We start from the raw sequence: 14,689 nt of genomic DNA on the forward strand, positions 1-14,689 counted from the left end.
AGCAGGTCTTAACACAGTGCTCAATTGTTTATTTGGGACCCTATTGCACAGTCCTCAGAATCGCTGCGGTGAATATATCTTCAGAATACCATTTCAGTGCAGTATTGTTTTTTTTACATCTTCTCTCCATTTATGCGCCACAGACTCTTTTGCACTCCCATTTGCGCGGTGAGCAGAATACAGCCCTAAGAGTTTTAGTCTATAGACAGTAAGCGTTTAAGATGCTTGTGTTAATAAAAGGTTTTTAAAACATACTTTTCATGTCTTTTCCTTGAGAAACTATATAAAATAGGTAGTAAATGAAAAAATGATTTAAATCAATGATTCTTTTTTTTAATCTAGTGATTTAAATCGACTTGACTTAAATCAACCAACCCTGTTTAAAAGTCTAAAATATTTTCATAACTACAAACATTGAATTATCTAGGTAGTCTCCATATCGTCGGTGTCACAGCCACGCTCTGTTAAATTTCTGTTTCAAGGTGATAGTCTTTTGCTAATTAAAACCCTCCTTTTCCAAGTGCAAATTAACTCCTGACAAAGTATGACAATTAACACGAATTTGCTTTTAAATTCCCATGCAAACAAAAGAAATAGTCGCAAGAATCCCTGCTCGTTAAGATATTAACATTATTTCTTAAATCAACGTAATTTCAGAAATCACGTTAGCATGATTATTTAATAACGAGATAGGCATAATGACCTCTTGAGAATGCCAAAATCAATGCTACATAACGATTTGCTGATTAACACTGGCGATGTCATTTACAAACTTTAGAAAATCTTGCCCGCTGACTATACAAGCACAGTCCAACTTATTGTATGCACCTTGATCAGGGAAGTAGAGTAATCTGCGCCCCACTGGCAGGAGCTGCATGTCTGGGGAGTCTCTGCCAATGCATGGCATCTTACGTTTTATTCTTAAAAGCTTTGACTTTTTTTTCAGTCATTTTTTATGAATAAAATACAGTCTGGTTTTCATCACACTGCTGTTATAAGAGGCAACAGTAGAGCGCTTCTCAGACGCTGTAAAGACATTCTTTAAGCAAAAGTCAAAGAAGATGGCCCTGCCCAATATGGCTGCCCTTGCCTCTTTCTCTCATAGGGAGGTTTTCCATGCCTGGGATCAATCTGAAAATGTCAGAACAGTTCCAGACTAACGCTCAACACACCTCAGCCCACATGGTGGTCTTTGTTCTGGTGCATTTTTTTCTCAGCAGCAATAAATAAATAAACACACACACACACACACAAATCAATATTTAAAAAGACTTACAGCACATCACCTGTAAAATCAAGATTATCAGCAGGTTTCACAGCCCTTGATTAGCTTTGATCTTGCACTACCTTGCCTAAATTAACATGGAGTACTCCAAGATTACTGTTACCCAGGGTCTGTGAAAGGATAAACCACGTCAATCTACCTGCCAAAATATAAATATTTAAAAAATACAGCAGGGCTTTGTTGTAAAAGAAATTGTACTGCCAAAAATAATTTGAATAAACATGCAGTATGCACAAAACCAAAACTCTCCTGTTCCTTTCTAGCATTGACTATCTAACTGCAGGAAACTATCCCACACTGTGCACTTTTTCCTGCATATGCCTTGGAACAATGGAGCATGCTTACCCTGAACTGCAGCAATGCAGAAATGAATTGCTATATTTAACATTTTTGAGGACCTTTCTCCCAAACAGTATTGCCCTTTTTATGGTGCAGCTCCCATCTTTTGTTCATATTGTACGAGGGAAGACAAATAGCAAAAAAGAGAGTACTGTATATAGCCTAACACTGATAAATGATAAACAAAAGAGGGAAGTTTATTCAAAGACTCTGCCTGACATTAGCCAGATGCCACCAAAGAATTTTTAATCAAAGGCTGGGAGTGGCTCCTGGTGTTGATGTTACTGCTGAACAAAGATAATGCTAAGCAGCCAAGTAAAGAGTTTCATGAAGCCCCGCTTTTTAAAGGTCCTGGGTTTGTTAACACTGTTGCTGGAATGCCCAGTAAGGTAAGTTCCAGTAAGCCTAGGGTAGTGGCATGCAGGGCGGCTCACACAAATGTTTGGGCAAGGGACAAGCCGTTAAGTCAGACCCCCCACCCCTCTTAGCTGTAAAGAAAATCAACCAGGGACAACATTCCCGTCTGGCATGTGCATACACTTGCAAAACAATGTGTTTTTTAGTAGTTATGTTATATACAGTACATCTATAGGAGCTACAGAATATGTACGCAAGATTTCCACATTGCGGGATTTTGAAAGAAAGAGCTACATAAAACCATGCAGTAATCAGTGTTGTCTTTTCCCTTTCTTGAAAACAAAATGAGTCATCTTACCAAGTGCATCACTATATGCGGTTGATGTACATGTTGTGCAAATTATATACATGCTACAGAGTTTCATATGCTGTTGTGATATGGTGTATTACCAATAAAGCACCAAATAAAATCTTATCATAATATTGAAAAACACATTCAGCAAACATAATATACATTCTGCAAACATGCAGAATTCTGCAAACTGTTGTGCAAACCGGTAAAAGATTACATTTAAGGGAAATAAATACAGCATAATAAAGTACTGTAGGAGCACAACAAAGCTTTAAAAGATTATCTTATCTTCTCTTGGCCATTGTCTTTGTCTTTTTTTTTCTCATAAAATGAATCATGTACTTAATGTTATCATTATACCATAGATACAGCATGTGCAAAATATATGTTTTTAAATATTACATAGAAAGACTGGACCACTAGTTATAAATTGTTACATTGCCTTTTACTGAGGTGGTTGAAATGATCCAGCTTGTCAAGATATACGGCAGTCTCTACAGTATCTACTGAACACGCTTCAGATACTGTGTATAGGGCCTGGATAAACATAACAGAATGGTCTACATTGTCATCTGCAATCTTTGATACACAAGAAGCACCTGCCAACTGAACACCTACCCATTGAGACTGAAGCAGACCGTGAGATTCAGCTTGTATGTATTACATTTTAAATTATATTTAATTCACAGGGGATTCCAGTGGGTCTGACCTAGCAAAGAAAGGCAAAACGTATGGTAATAGCGCTGTGTAACTTCTACTCGTCAAAAACATACCCCGTCTGTAATGGATTGCAACCAGAAACACCATTTTAACACATTGAAGGTTCTAATTTTCTGCCAGATCACAAGACACGTGGGAGCAATGGAAAAGGAGCCAGATTCAATTATCTTTTTTTTTTCTTCCAGCACAAAGCTTCTTGTTTTTAAGTTAGCAATAAACTGTGATGCAACACGTACCTATTTGTTTATTTCTGTATGTTTTATTCTCAAAGATTCCTTTACGTCAACAAAAGCTTGGTAAACCTGTCCCCTCCCCGGTCCGTCCTTTAGACTCAACAGACTTGGTAGGTAGACTACTTACACATTTGCGCAACAATTTGAACACTATTCAGCTATTTACCGTACTGTACAAAGCAGTACATTGCTGTGCTTGCAGCTTGAAACTGCGGCCAGAAGACCAGACACTGCCTGTGTTTCTCACACACCTGTTTCGCGTCTGCGTTTGAGCAGCACAAGAGCGCGCGCTCAAGGAGGCACCTAAACCACCAGGCTCCAAAGTTATTTCCGTGACTAACCCCTGCAACATCTGCATGTGGGCAAGAAAAAAATCCAATACCGAAAACAATATTATTCCAGAATTACATTTATCCGATGAACAAATACCTTGTCGGTGCAATGCATTCAAGTTGCATGCATTCGAAACTTTAAAATAAAACTAAAAAAAACGTACTGCTCCTCAGCATATTTCTTAATTTGTTTCTTAATTTTATTGGAAAAACGCGGTATGAGCTATAATTAGCTCGTTTACAACGGCGTCCAACAGCAAATTACAATCACATAAAAACTGGGAATACACATTTCAATTTTACTTCTTCAGAGCTTTTTTAAAACCAGATTGATAATTGGTTAATAAATTATTTGCTGTTAAATAATCAGTCAGTTGAATGTGGACAATTATTTCAATGATCTTTAATTAGCTCGTTTACAAGGGCGTCCATATATAATTTCAATAAATAAATGCACTTACCTTGAGCTAAATTGCAGCAATCCAGTAATAAATTGCAATTTTTTTTATTTTTTATTTTAATTTTATGAATGCCTTTGGGTCATTGTTCTCCCAATGATTTCCTTTTCTTTAGAGCAGCTCCCCGGTTTGATAACCAATAGCCCAACTGAAGTGGTTGAAATAAAAACAAGCGCAAGAAGAAAGGGATATATGGATGATAACCCTTCCTGCTAGCCCTTGCAAGGAGCTGTGACAGCAGCAAGGGGTAGAGACTGGATCAACTCTGCGAGCTCTGGGGCTCGCCCACTACATTCTCCTCCCACTTTTGGTAGAAAGAACGAAAAAGGACAAAATGAAAACCAGCCGCGCGCACAGATTTGTTTGGTCTAGAAGCTCTTTGAAGATGATGTCAACATTTGGAATAGAACGGTACCCTTCTCTTAAACAGACTCTTCTAAGCTTCTGTTAGTTTGGAACTTTTTATTTATCACCCCTTTAAAATTAATAGGCTGTGCTTTAAAGCAAAACATGAATCCATATACATTATGCTTTAAACACATGATTTATTTTTAAATATATAGCGATAAGCTTTTATTATTTCTCTATAGCCTACTTTTTTTCTAGGTGATTTACTTTACTAATGCAGAAAATGCATGATTTAGGCATGGGGAAGGTGTGTTAAAATTGCTTTGAAATTTTACCAAAACACACATCCACTTTACCCTTTACTTCTACTGTACTTGATGCAAAGGGTTAGCAGTCAATGCATGAGGAGGGACTGCTTCTAAAATGGGGGGTGTTCCTTTCAATTTAAATAGGTTTTGAAGAGGAGTATGCCTTGATATTCCCTGTTGATCCATCAGCCAAATAACTTTGTTACCTTGAGTTGGCTATCTGCAATAACGACCTGTAAAGAATGCTGACTGGGCAAGCTTTTAAAAGTTGCATCTTATGACATTGCCAGTCATGAACACCTGCTTAATCAAATAAGAGAATGCAAAATCAGGGTTCATTAATGTGTGGGTTAGGCAAGCAAAGTAAAGTATGTATTATATTGCATTGCATTGTACTGTACTGTATTTGCTATGGGTTGCAATAAAATATTTTTGAAACATGTGAACATAAGAAATGTTATGAATGAGAGGAGGCCATTCTGCCCATCTGAGCTTGTCTGGTTCGATGATTGAACTCCTGTATTAAAGGAGCCAATTTATTCTGCCTTAAGAAGCCCATTCCATAGCCTCACCACTCTGTGTGAAGAAGTGTCTACTTCACTCTGTCCTAAGTGTATCTCCACCTAATTTCCAAAAGTCTCCTCTGATCATGAATTCTGTACTGCGCTGAAAGTATTGTTACTGGTTAACTCTGTAAACTCCTGGCAAAATAGATTCAGTTCTTTCAGCCTATCTTTATGTTCTGCTTAAGCCTGTACCAGTCTGTACTCAAGAGTAGTACCTAACCCTAACCCCGTATACAGCAAGCTGACAGTAATTAATGTGATATAGAATACAACAATTATATAGCCCCCTCATCAGCAATAGAAAAATCACCATTGGAAACAGATGTAAGATTTTTATATCTATTAACTTAGATAACTTTATAATCACGTGGCACTTTAAGGATTGTGTGTTATTGAGAGACAGACTACTAATTAAAGCTATTGTAATGTGCAGTGCCACAGTACTGACTATCAAGCAAAATGATCTATCTGTACCCAAACATACTGTATATACATACAGATTTTTTTCTTTGCTCAGAACAGCCAATTTTCCAACCCAACATATATATATATATATATATATATATATATATATATATATATATATATATTATATAGATATATTGTTTAGATATGATCGTACACTTAGAATCGTTCACAACAAACCTCTGAGCATGCTAAACGTCCAGTAATTAGATAGAAGAGAGTCAGACGAAGGGGAATCTGGTCATTCCCTAACCTTAGAAATGAACCCTTCCATAGTGAGGGAATACATCTCCATGAGATTAATCAATTCTTTAATTAGTTACTCGTAAGTTCTGTAAATATCTAGATATCGCGTATCGCCATGGGTCAAACTTAGCATTATATATATATATATATATATATATATATATATATATATATATATATATATATATATATATATATATATATATATGAACAATTCATATAGAGTTTGTAACAACGATGTCTGAAGTGTTCAGCACAGTTACCACCAATAGGAAATACCAGCCTGCTGAAAGTTCTCATTATTAAAATCACTTTGGCTGAAATCCAGGACAGCATACAAAGCCAACTGCCTCACCAAACCACTAACTTAAGACTGAGTGTAAATTTTGTATTAGAGTGGAGAGAATATTGGACTGAAATTAGGGCATGTGTTAAAAAAACGCAGCTCTTTTAAAAAAATTTCTTAAAACAGATCTTGGGAATGAAGAAAGTTTTGTGAATAGGGCCCACAGTGTGATCCCAGACCAGCGATTATAATCATAAGAACATGTGATTAGTGGTATTAGCTTGGACCTCTGGGCATAGAGAGTGGTCTACCATGTTCAAAATTCCGTCTTTCATCATCTGGGCAAGATCCCTTGTAATTTTTTAATTATGGGTTAATTCTGCTAGTACTGATCACAAGTAAATCTAAAAAAGTGACTAACATTGTGTTTGTTGTTCTAATTCCATGAGAACCGAATTATACTTGAACAGCCTTACTGGGGGAATGACTGAAACATTTTTAAACCCTCTCATATACTCGCAAATACTTTCAAGGCACTCTTTTATGTGTTTGAGTTCTTCCAGCCAGGGAAACTTGCAGGGTATCATTTTGGTTTACTATTCTGGTAAAAATGAAAAAATATAGAAATAAATACAAATCTACAGAGTGTATAACAATGCAGCTTTTTCTTACAGTCAGCTCAGTAATCGCAGTCTGTTAGCTTGAGGTGTTCCTTTTAAGAGTTACACTTCCCGTGCAGCCAAGAGGAGCAGCGGCCATGGGCTTAGGAATTCTTTCCTCCATCTGTAACACATCAGAAGTGACAGAACAGTTCAGAGGTCAGAAGCAAAGATGCAGTATGCTAATCCAGCTATCAGTTCCACAGAATTGTGTGAGTAACTTTGTCTGTAACAGGATGCAGGATCCAGCTGTGATCATGGTGGTGTTGATCAGGTGTTTCCATTGAAGCCAATCATTTTTGGATCCAGCCCAGAATCCAAATAAAAGTATCATGGTAATATATATATATATATATATATATATATATATATATATATATATATATATATATATGTATATAACATTAATACAGTACTGTATTATAGTGTACAATGCTTTACTTACCAAATATGGTCCTAAATACATAAATGTCTACATTTCCATGAAGCGTGATTGTGAGCTTCCACATGGACCCTCTCAGACTATAATTTGTTCAGCAGGTTCAAAGTTAACAGAGCTGGATGGAGATTAATCATAGGTTATCTGATATTAGGTTGAATGACCTCTAGTCTGAGAAACATTGGGAAAGCAGAAACAGATGGGATTTCACTTGTATAGCATGTATTACCTAAGGTCAACAAAAAGGCAGTGCAATATAGTTGAGAAGCAATTGAGAAGCTTGTATGAGTATGGAATTATTAGATTAGAGAAGTAATCTTTGCTGTACTCAACCTATGAGTAGGGAAATTGTAGATGTATCAAGAACACCTTCCACAAGGAAACATTTAAAGCATTTTTGCTTTTAATTTATTACAAATTTATTTTCTACATTCAAGGAAATCACGACAGAATGTGTAAATGGAGGAGATGAAGGAAAGCATGATTGATCAGGTTTTCTCTATTATTTTATCTGAGGTATGAACCATGTCCAAGCTACTCTGATTGACCCCAGCCAGTCCCTGTCAACATATACTAATGGTGCCACCTAAGATAACTTCAGTCTTTGAAGAGATTAACTTATTCAAGCAACTTCATTCATTTATGTTCAGTGTCCTTCCAGTACACCCTCACTATAACGCCTACATTACAAGGAACCTTCAACTGTAATAAACCTGACATTGTCAACATCCTGACATGTCTACGCATGGGATGCCACCTCCACAGTGAAGTCAACTCTTTTGTCTTAATAAATATGGGCTGTGTAACTACTCCTCTGAAATCAAAATCAGCTGGAAACTATATTGATCTATACTGATCGTTTGAAAAAAGGCATGCCTCTGTCATGAACACAAAAAGCAGTTTTTTGGCTTGTTCAGCAACCAGGTGTGGCAAAGCAAAACTGATTAAAGAAAAAAAAAACAACAACAACTTGAGGATCTGATGAACTTTGCATGTCAAACTTCTCATGTTGGGTTGATTTGGAATAAGTGCTCAGTTTGGGATTCTTTCTTGTTGGATTAAGATTTAATGCTCTTTGAAATAATTCATGGCAGATTGATTTTGAATAAAAGTTCAGCTTCAATTCGGGATTTTTGATTTTTGTACTGTGTTTTAATTCTTTAACAAATAGCATAAAGCAAAGGCAGAATACTACATACATGAGACCAGGTGAATGTGATTCTACTTTTATTCACAATCTCATTAACTTACTCCAACAGTGTATCGCTATAACGAACCCCTCTATATATCGAACAAAAGGTTTGGACCCCAACAGGTTCGTTATAGCGAGGGTGTACTGTACTATAGAAATGATTGTCTATTTCAATATTGATGGCCCTATAAGATAGGATGGTAAATCTGACTGTTTCCGCCAATAATAGTGCTTGGAAAGTGAACTATCAATATAGTAACAGTAACACTGCCTTATCATGATTTTTTTAATAGTTGGCATGTGTCAGTACATGTGCTGGTAAAGCAGTGATTTGAATTACAGGTAGGGATCAGGCATAGAAATCTTAAGTATCAGCTTTAATAATTGGTCATTTTCCCCATTTTGCTGTTGTTCTGAGCAACATACAGAACACTAATTGCATTTCAGCTAAATTCACTGAAGCTGTTGTCTTTAATGTGTTCATTCCAGAAGGCCATGTGTGACTGTGACCTTGCAAGCAGTCTCCACCAGATCTGCAGAACTAGGTAACACTTTACGTTGTTTCCCTAATTACTGTGTACACATTGTTAAGCATAGTTAAATCTTTTTGCATGCTATAACCCTTATCCTAACCCTAACCTTTTTCTGATACAATTATGTACTTACATATATCGTGCAAAAATATGTACACATTAATTGCATTGAAACTAGGCATTATAACTTTGTAATTATGTGTAAGTACACATGTATTAACTATGTAACTAATAAATAAATAGACAATAATTAAAGACAATGTAAACTTACTCAAAAACGAATAATGGAATAACTCAGAACCATTCAGAAATTACTGAAAAAAAAGCATTTAAGATACAGACACACAGCATGACAGATGATTGGTTGATTTGTATTCTTTACTGGACCAGAACTTTAACATTTTTAGCTAAACTCTCTTTCTAAGCAGAATTAGTTATCAGGTTGCATAAACTGTGCAGGGGAAGCAGGTAATAAAGATGAGAAAGCTTTCATTTCCTATGCCTCTTTTCTTTAAAAACAACACACCACTTATTTACATTGCACAAATCTATGCTTTCTCCAAACACGTGGCTGTTGAAAAAGTTTTGAATTAGAGGGCTGTTTGGGGATCTATTCCTTTTGTGCTACTGAGGGAATAAATCACTAGCTTATATTTTCATTGGTTTACTCAAACAACCGCCAAAAAAGTACTTATCTCTTGCTGATGGTTACATTTCATGATCATTTTATAAATGGGTTAAAGCATTGGAGATCATGGAGCAGAAACTTCATTTATCTGGTCCACAGAGAACAATATGGTCAAAATCTTGACAGGATTAGGATAATTAATTATCTTTCCAGCTGTTTTTAAAACCCAGCTGTACAGAAAATGCATTCATATACAATCATAGGACATTTGTAAAATTATATTACTTATGAGTTATGATTCTGTCTTCATTCGCGTAAATGCTTATTTGTTAAGTTATTGGTTTCACAGTGATGTTTTAAGAACTATTTTGAATGCATTATGAGATTTTTTTAATGCACAAAATAGTGCATTTACAAAGATACATCCTCAATCACGCTACAGCAAGCACAACACAACACTCTACTACATCAGGCAACATGTAACCTAGCAGCCACAACAGCAACGATGCACACACAGCAGTCAGACCGATATGCACAATACCAACAGAACATAATGCACACATATGGAGATTACTTGTTTTTCTCCCAATTTGTGAACTGTAATATTGTTTGGCTTGTCAAAAAATACAGGGGTCTGATCAGCAGTTCTGTCCAAGCCTGTACTATTAGAACGGAGCCTAATAACGAAATGCTGTAATTGTAAAAGCTTCTCTTTGAATTCCTCAGGAAGCTAATGACACGTCTTTGAAAATATCTGCCTGTATGTCATGGATGATTCGAGATTATGCAGTAACATTTTGGTTCATCATTTCTCGGTAGTTGTGTACTCAGGCAGTCAGGTCTTTTGTTGGCTATATTAACATATGCATCACTATACTGTACTTGAATATAAGAAGCAAGCTATTATTGAGAAGGGAAAACTGCTTTAAAAAAGTGTCTTAAATTCAAAGGAATATGGTATTTATTTTTTTCAAATTCAAATGAGCACAACCAATACAAACAAATGTATTAAATTACAGGAACAAAAAATTAAATCTGTCTCAGCTACATACTGTAGTCATTTTTATCTTTAAACTCCTTTAAAGTTATCATGACAGCAAGTTTCAGTTCTTCCTGAGTTTATTCGAACAAATGCTTTTTTTAAAAAATCCATATGAACAGGACTCAGATCCATTTTCTAGCCACATCACTACTCCACAGCACTTACTCATCTGGAGAAATGCTTCTTTCCAGAATATTAAAGCCCTTGTCTAATCTTTTAAAGAATTATCTGAATCAAGGAAATGGATTCACTGAGATGTGCTGCAGCTGCAGCTTCCATATGTATACCATATTTCTAGTTTAATCCTCTTTGGTAAGTGTTTTATTTTTTTGGGGAGGGTTCACAGAGTGGACCATCTTGTTTGCATTTATCCTTTGCTGTCTTTTAAAGAATGTGCCTGGGGGACATGCGGATGAGATGTTTGCAATTAATAAAGAGCACAATGCTAACTACACCTTCCCCCACCTTGGATGCATTTTATAACGCGCTTTGAAGTCTGGGATATGATTGCGTGGGAGAATGATTTGTGTTGTAATGCAAGATTGAAATTAATGAGAAAAACATTAGCCAATGCTCAAGAAAGTTCTGCTGTTTTTCTTTGCTCTTGTTTTTATTGAAATACACCAAGGAATGTTGGAAGGAGCACTGTACAGAGCTGTGGAAATCTTTAAACTTTCAATCAAGAATGTAGCTGCCTCTTTAACAAAACAAACTGGGGTGAAGTAAACAGGCACTGTATTGCTGACCCTGAATGTGCTGTAACTGGTCTATTGCTGATAAAGCTTTGGTACAGGAGGTCTTGGTCAGTGGTAGAAGGCTGGAATCGTTTCATGTGTCATTTATGAGCATCACTAGCCCTCCCCCCATCCCACCTCCTGCCATGTGTGTGAATGGAATGCATACTGTCTGAGCCGGGCTGTGATCCCACCGCTTCATTCTCCAAAGGACCAAGAGCCTATGGTGATTCAACCTCTGCAAGCTTGTCGTGTAAGTCTTGGTTAAACAGGAAGCATGTCCTGAGCTGTAACTTTTGTATTTGCATACTGGAGGTGTTCTCTAATGCCCAGTAATCAGTTCGGAGTCCAGTTTCATGCATTTCTCCTTCTCCTTGGATGACTAGCTCAGGTATCTGCTTTGTTTGCTGCGTAATGAAGCGTGTCATTGTAATATGTGCTCCTGTCTAATTGATGTTGTTGACTGCTGTTGAATATTAAAATGTTGACCCCAGCACAAAACGTTAGAAAAAAGTTACGTTAAAAAGTTAAAACCATCTGGGCATGTAGATTCTGTGAAAGCAATCACTTTCAAGATGAAACAGTACATACAGTACATGGTGAAAACTAGTGGTAGAGGTGCAATGGCAAAGTATATGTTAACATTAAAAAATGACATCTACATTGAAAATCTCAATTGCCCTTTACTGTAAAATGAAGTCAAATTTTCCACACGTGACAATCATGCATGAAATAAGTAGTGAGAATAGGGGTTAATGAACTTTTTTGTACTGAGTCCAAAGTGTGATTGCTATCATTTGCCTACTTAAATGAACATATCAGATACATAATAGCATTGTAATTATGTGTTAGTACACAAGTATTTGCTAAGTAATTGCTATGTAAATACACTGTAATTACATACACTTAATGTAAAGTGCTTCCCTGTGCTACAATATATCATAATTTTGCTGTAATTCTTCATTAGATGGGCCAAATGGGAAAAGCTTCAGTGACCTTATTCATTTTTATTGGTGATTATGCAACTTACAGAAATGAACAATTGCCTCAAACCCGCTTAGCCACCACCCTGCCTGCTGGGCAAGGCAGTACACCCCCATAACAGACAGTACCAAGGGGCAGCTGCAAGGGTGGAGCTGGGGGAGGCGGAGGGAAGAGAGTGATACGCTGCCATTATAGAGTCTGTCCAGTCCCCTGTGGGTGAGATGAAATGAGGATAAAAGCTCTAAAACTAGAGCTGCAAATGAGCCTGGCTCTTCTGCATTGTGGTTTAGGGTCACTGGTTCACGCTCAGCCTCCCTACTGTTACATCAGCCACCTACAAACAATACATACCAGTGCAGCTGTGTGATGTCTTGCTCTCTGCACCAGGACTTATTAAAGCAGGGTCCCAGAGGGCATGCTCGCTGTATCAGGTTTCCAGTCTTTCCAGTACATTTGCACTGAAGCCCAGAATTGCCCACATCAATGGGAATATAAGTGTTAGCTGATTGAATCAAAGCACACAGGAAATAACATCTAAAAACTACAATTGCTCTCTCAGCACAAACCTGTCTCCATACAATCCCTCTTCAAACACAGCATACTATATGAAAGTTGAGAAGACGTTCTAATAGCAACATGGCAGGTCACATGACTAATATACAGCCCCTGACTCCATTAACTTTCCTGCTCGACCATTGCAGGATGATCATTTAACCACCAGGTGGAGTACTAAACTAGCTCAGAATACAGACTACAATTATTTTTGAGCTGTAAAAATGCCTGTGTCAATACAAACGGTAAATCTGTGTCAACAGTGTTTTTTGTTTTTTTTAGTGGTTGGGCTAATCGAACTAATTCACAATAATATCATTTTATCATTTTAAATAGAGGGTTAAAATTGCATGAAACATCCAAGCTGAGCAAAACTGGCTCTGCTTTGCAAATGATGCTGGCTGCAAATTATATGCATCATTGAGGGGCCTGGTTGTTGTTTTTCCAGTACAACAAAGGGGGGAGGGTGAAAAAAAGACAACTCAGTTAATTCAAAAGTAATTGTGTGTTTGCATAAAATGTAACGAATTGCTGGAAACTGAGGAACATGGAACCACTTTTTCTGGGACAGTGGCTTGAAACCTGGTTCCAGCATTCCCCGAGACCTAGTCCGAGGCAAATTTGTTGTATCATACCCCAAATCAAGTATTTGTTTTTATATATACTTCATTGCATATAGTCACATTGGGGTATTGAAACTCAAATCTCACCTATCTATCTTTTAAGTCAATAAAATTAAGAAAACAATAAAAACAGGAACACGTCTGAATGTCACTTTTATGCTACAAGATTCTCAAAGAATGACCCTCTTCAGCCTCTTATATTTTCTAGATTCTTTATTATTATATTATAGCAAGTGCTAAAGGGAAGGGAAGATTGGAGCTTGACAATTTCCCAATTTCATGCACAGAGCACATGATACAAACCTCAACATTTCTTCAAAGCACGTCAATAATATGCATAAACTGAGTTTTTTTTCTGAAATGAAAGGCTGATGCAATGGTGTGTTCAGGGGGGTGTCCTGCTATGGCTGGAAGTTGTATGCAATAACACAAGGTAATAATGCTGTAAAACAGGGAAATATCGCGGGCCATTCAATCATAAGCAAGGGCACTGCTTTGTAGTATTCCACCAGCACTGTAGAGTGAAGAATGGCATACCCCCCTCCCCTCCGAAATACTTTATGCAAACTCCTTGTAGGGTCCTTGTCGGCATGGAAGGGCAGAGCTTTTGTTTTTGGTCGGTTTAAATGGGGAGTTTGTAAATAGGGGAAGTGTACAAATTTCAAACCAGAGGTCCCATTTCAAATGATATATTTTGAATACTTGGCATCTTGCTTTTGTAAAATTGATCAGCATGGTTTTACAGCAGGTCACGTGTTGTTATTGTCTAGTCAAGTGCTGCCTTCAGCAGAAACAATAAGATGTGTGTTTTCACAGAGCAAAGAATAGGCGCTGATAGCCCCAGTCAGTCCTCACTGTGTGAGTGTGTGCGTGAGTGTGAGTGTGAGTGTGTGAGAGCTGTATGTGTGTGAGAGCTGTGTGTGTGTGTGTGAGTGTGTGTGTGTGTGCGTGTGTGTGTGTGTGTGTGTGAGTGTGTGTGTGTGTGTGTGTGTGTGTGTGTGTGTGTGT

At 37.2% G+C, this 14,689-nt stretch overlaps 1 protein-coding gene across 6 annotated transcripts in view; it reads right to left on the bottom strand.

Annotated features, from left to right (window-relative positions):
* LOC121323144 (collagen alpha-3(VI) chain-like) overlaps nucleotides 1-4,309 on the bottom strand; it is a 72,460-nt gene extending 68,151 nt beyond the window's left edge. For 5 of the 6 annotated variants that reach the window (XM_041263963.1, XM_041263964.1, XM_041263962.1 and 2 more), the window contains exon 1: nucleotides 4,080-4,309. The gene's annotated coding sequence lies outside the window, so the exon portion shown is untranslated. The remainder of the gene's footprint in view (nucleotides 1-4,079) is intronic. The other variant, XM_041263965.1, reaches the window with a different exon arrangement.
* Nucleotides 4,310-14,689: the final 10,380 nt, after the last annotated feature.

This window comes from Polyodon spathula, chromosome 11 (assembly GCF_017654505.1).
Source record: "Polyodon spathula isolate WHYD16114869_AA chromosome 11, ASM1765450v1, whole genome shotgun sequence".
Lineage (NCBI taxonomy): Eukaryota > Metazoa > Chordata > Actinopteri > Acipenseriformes > Polyodontidae > Polyodon > Polyodon spathula.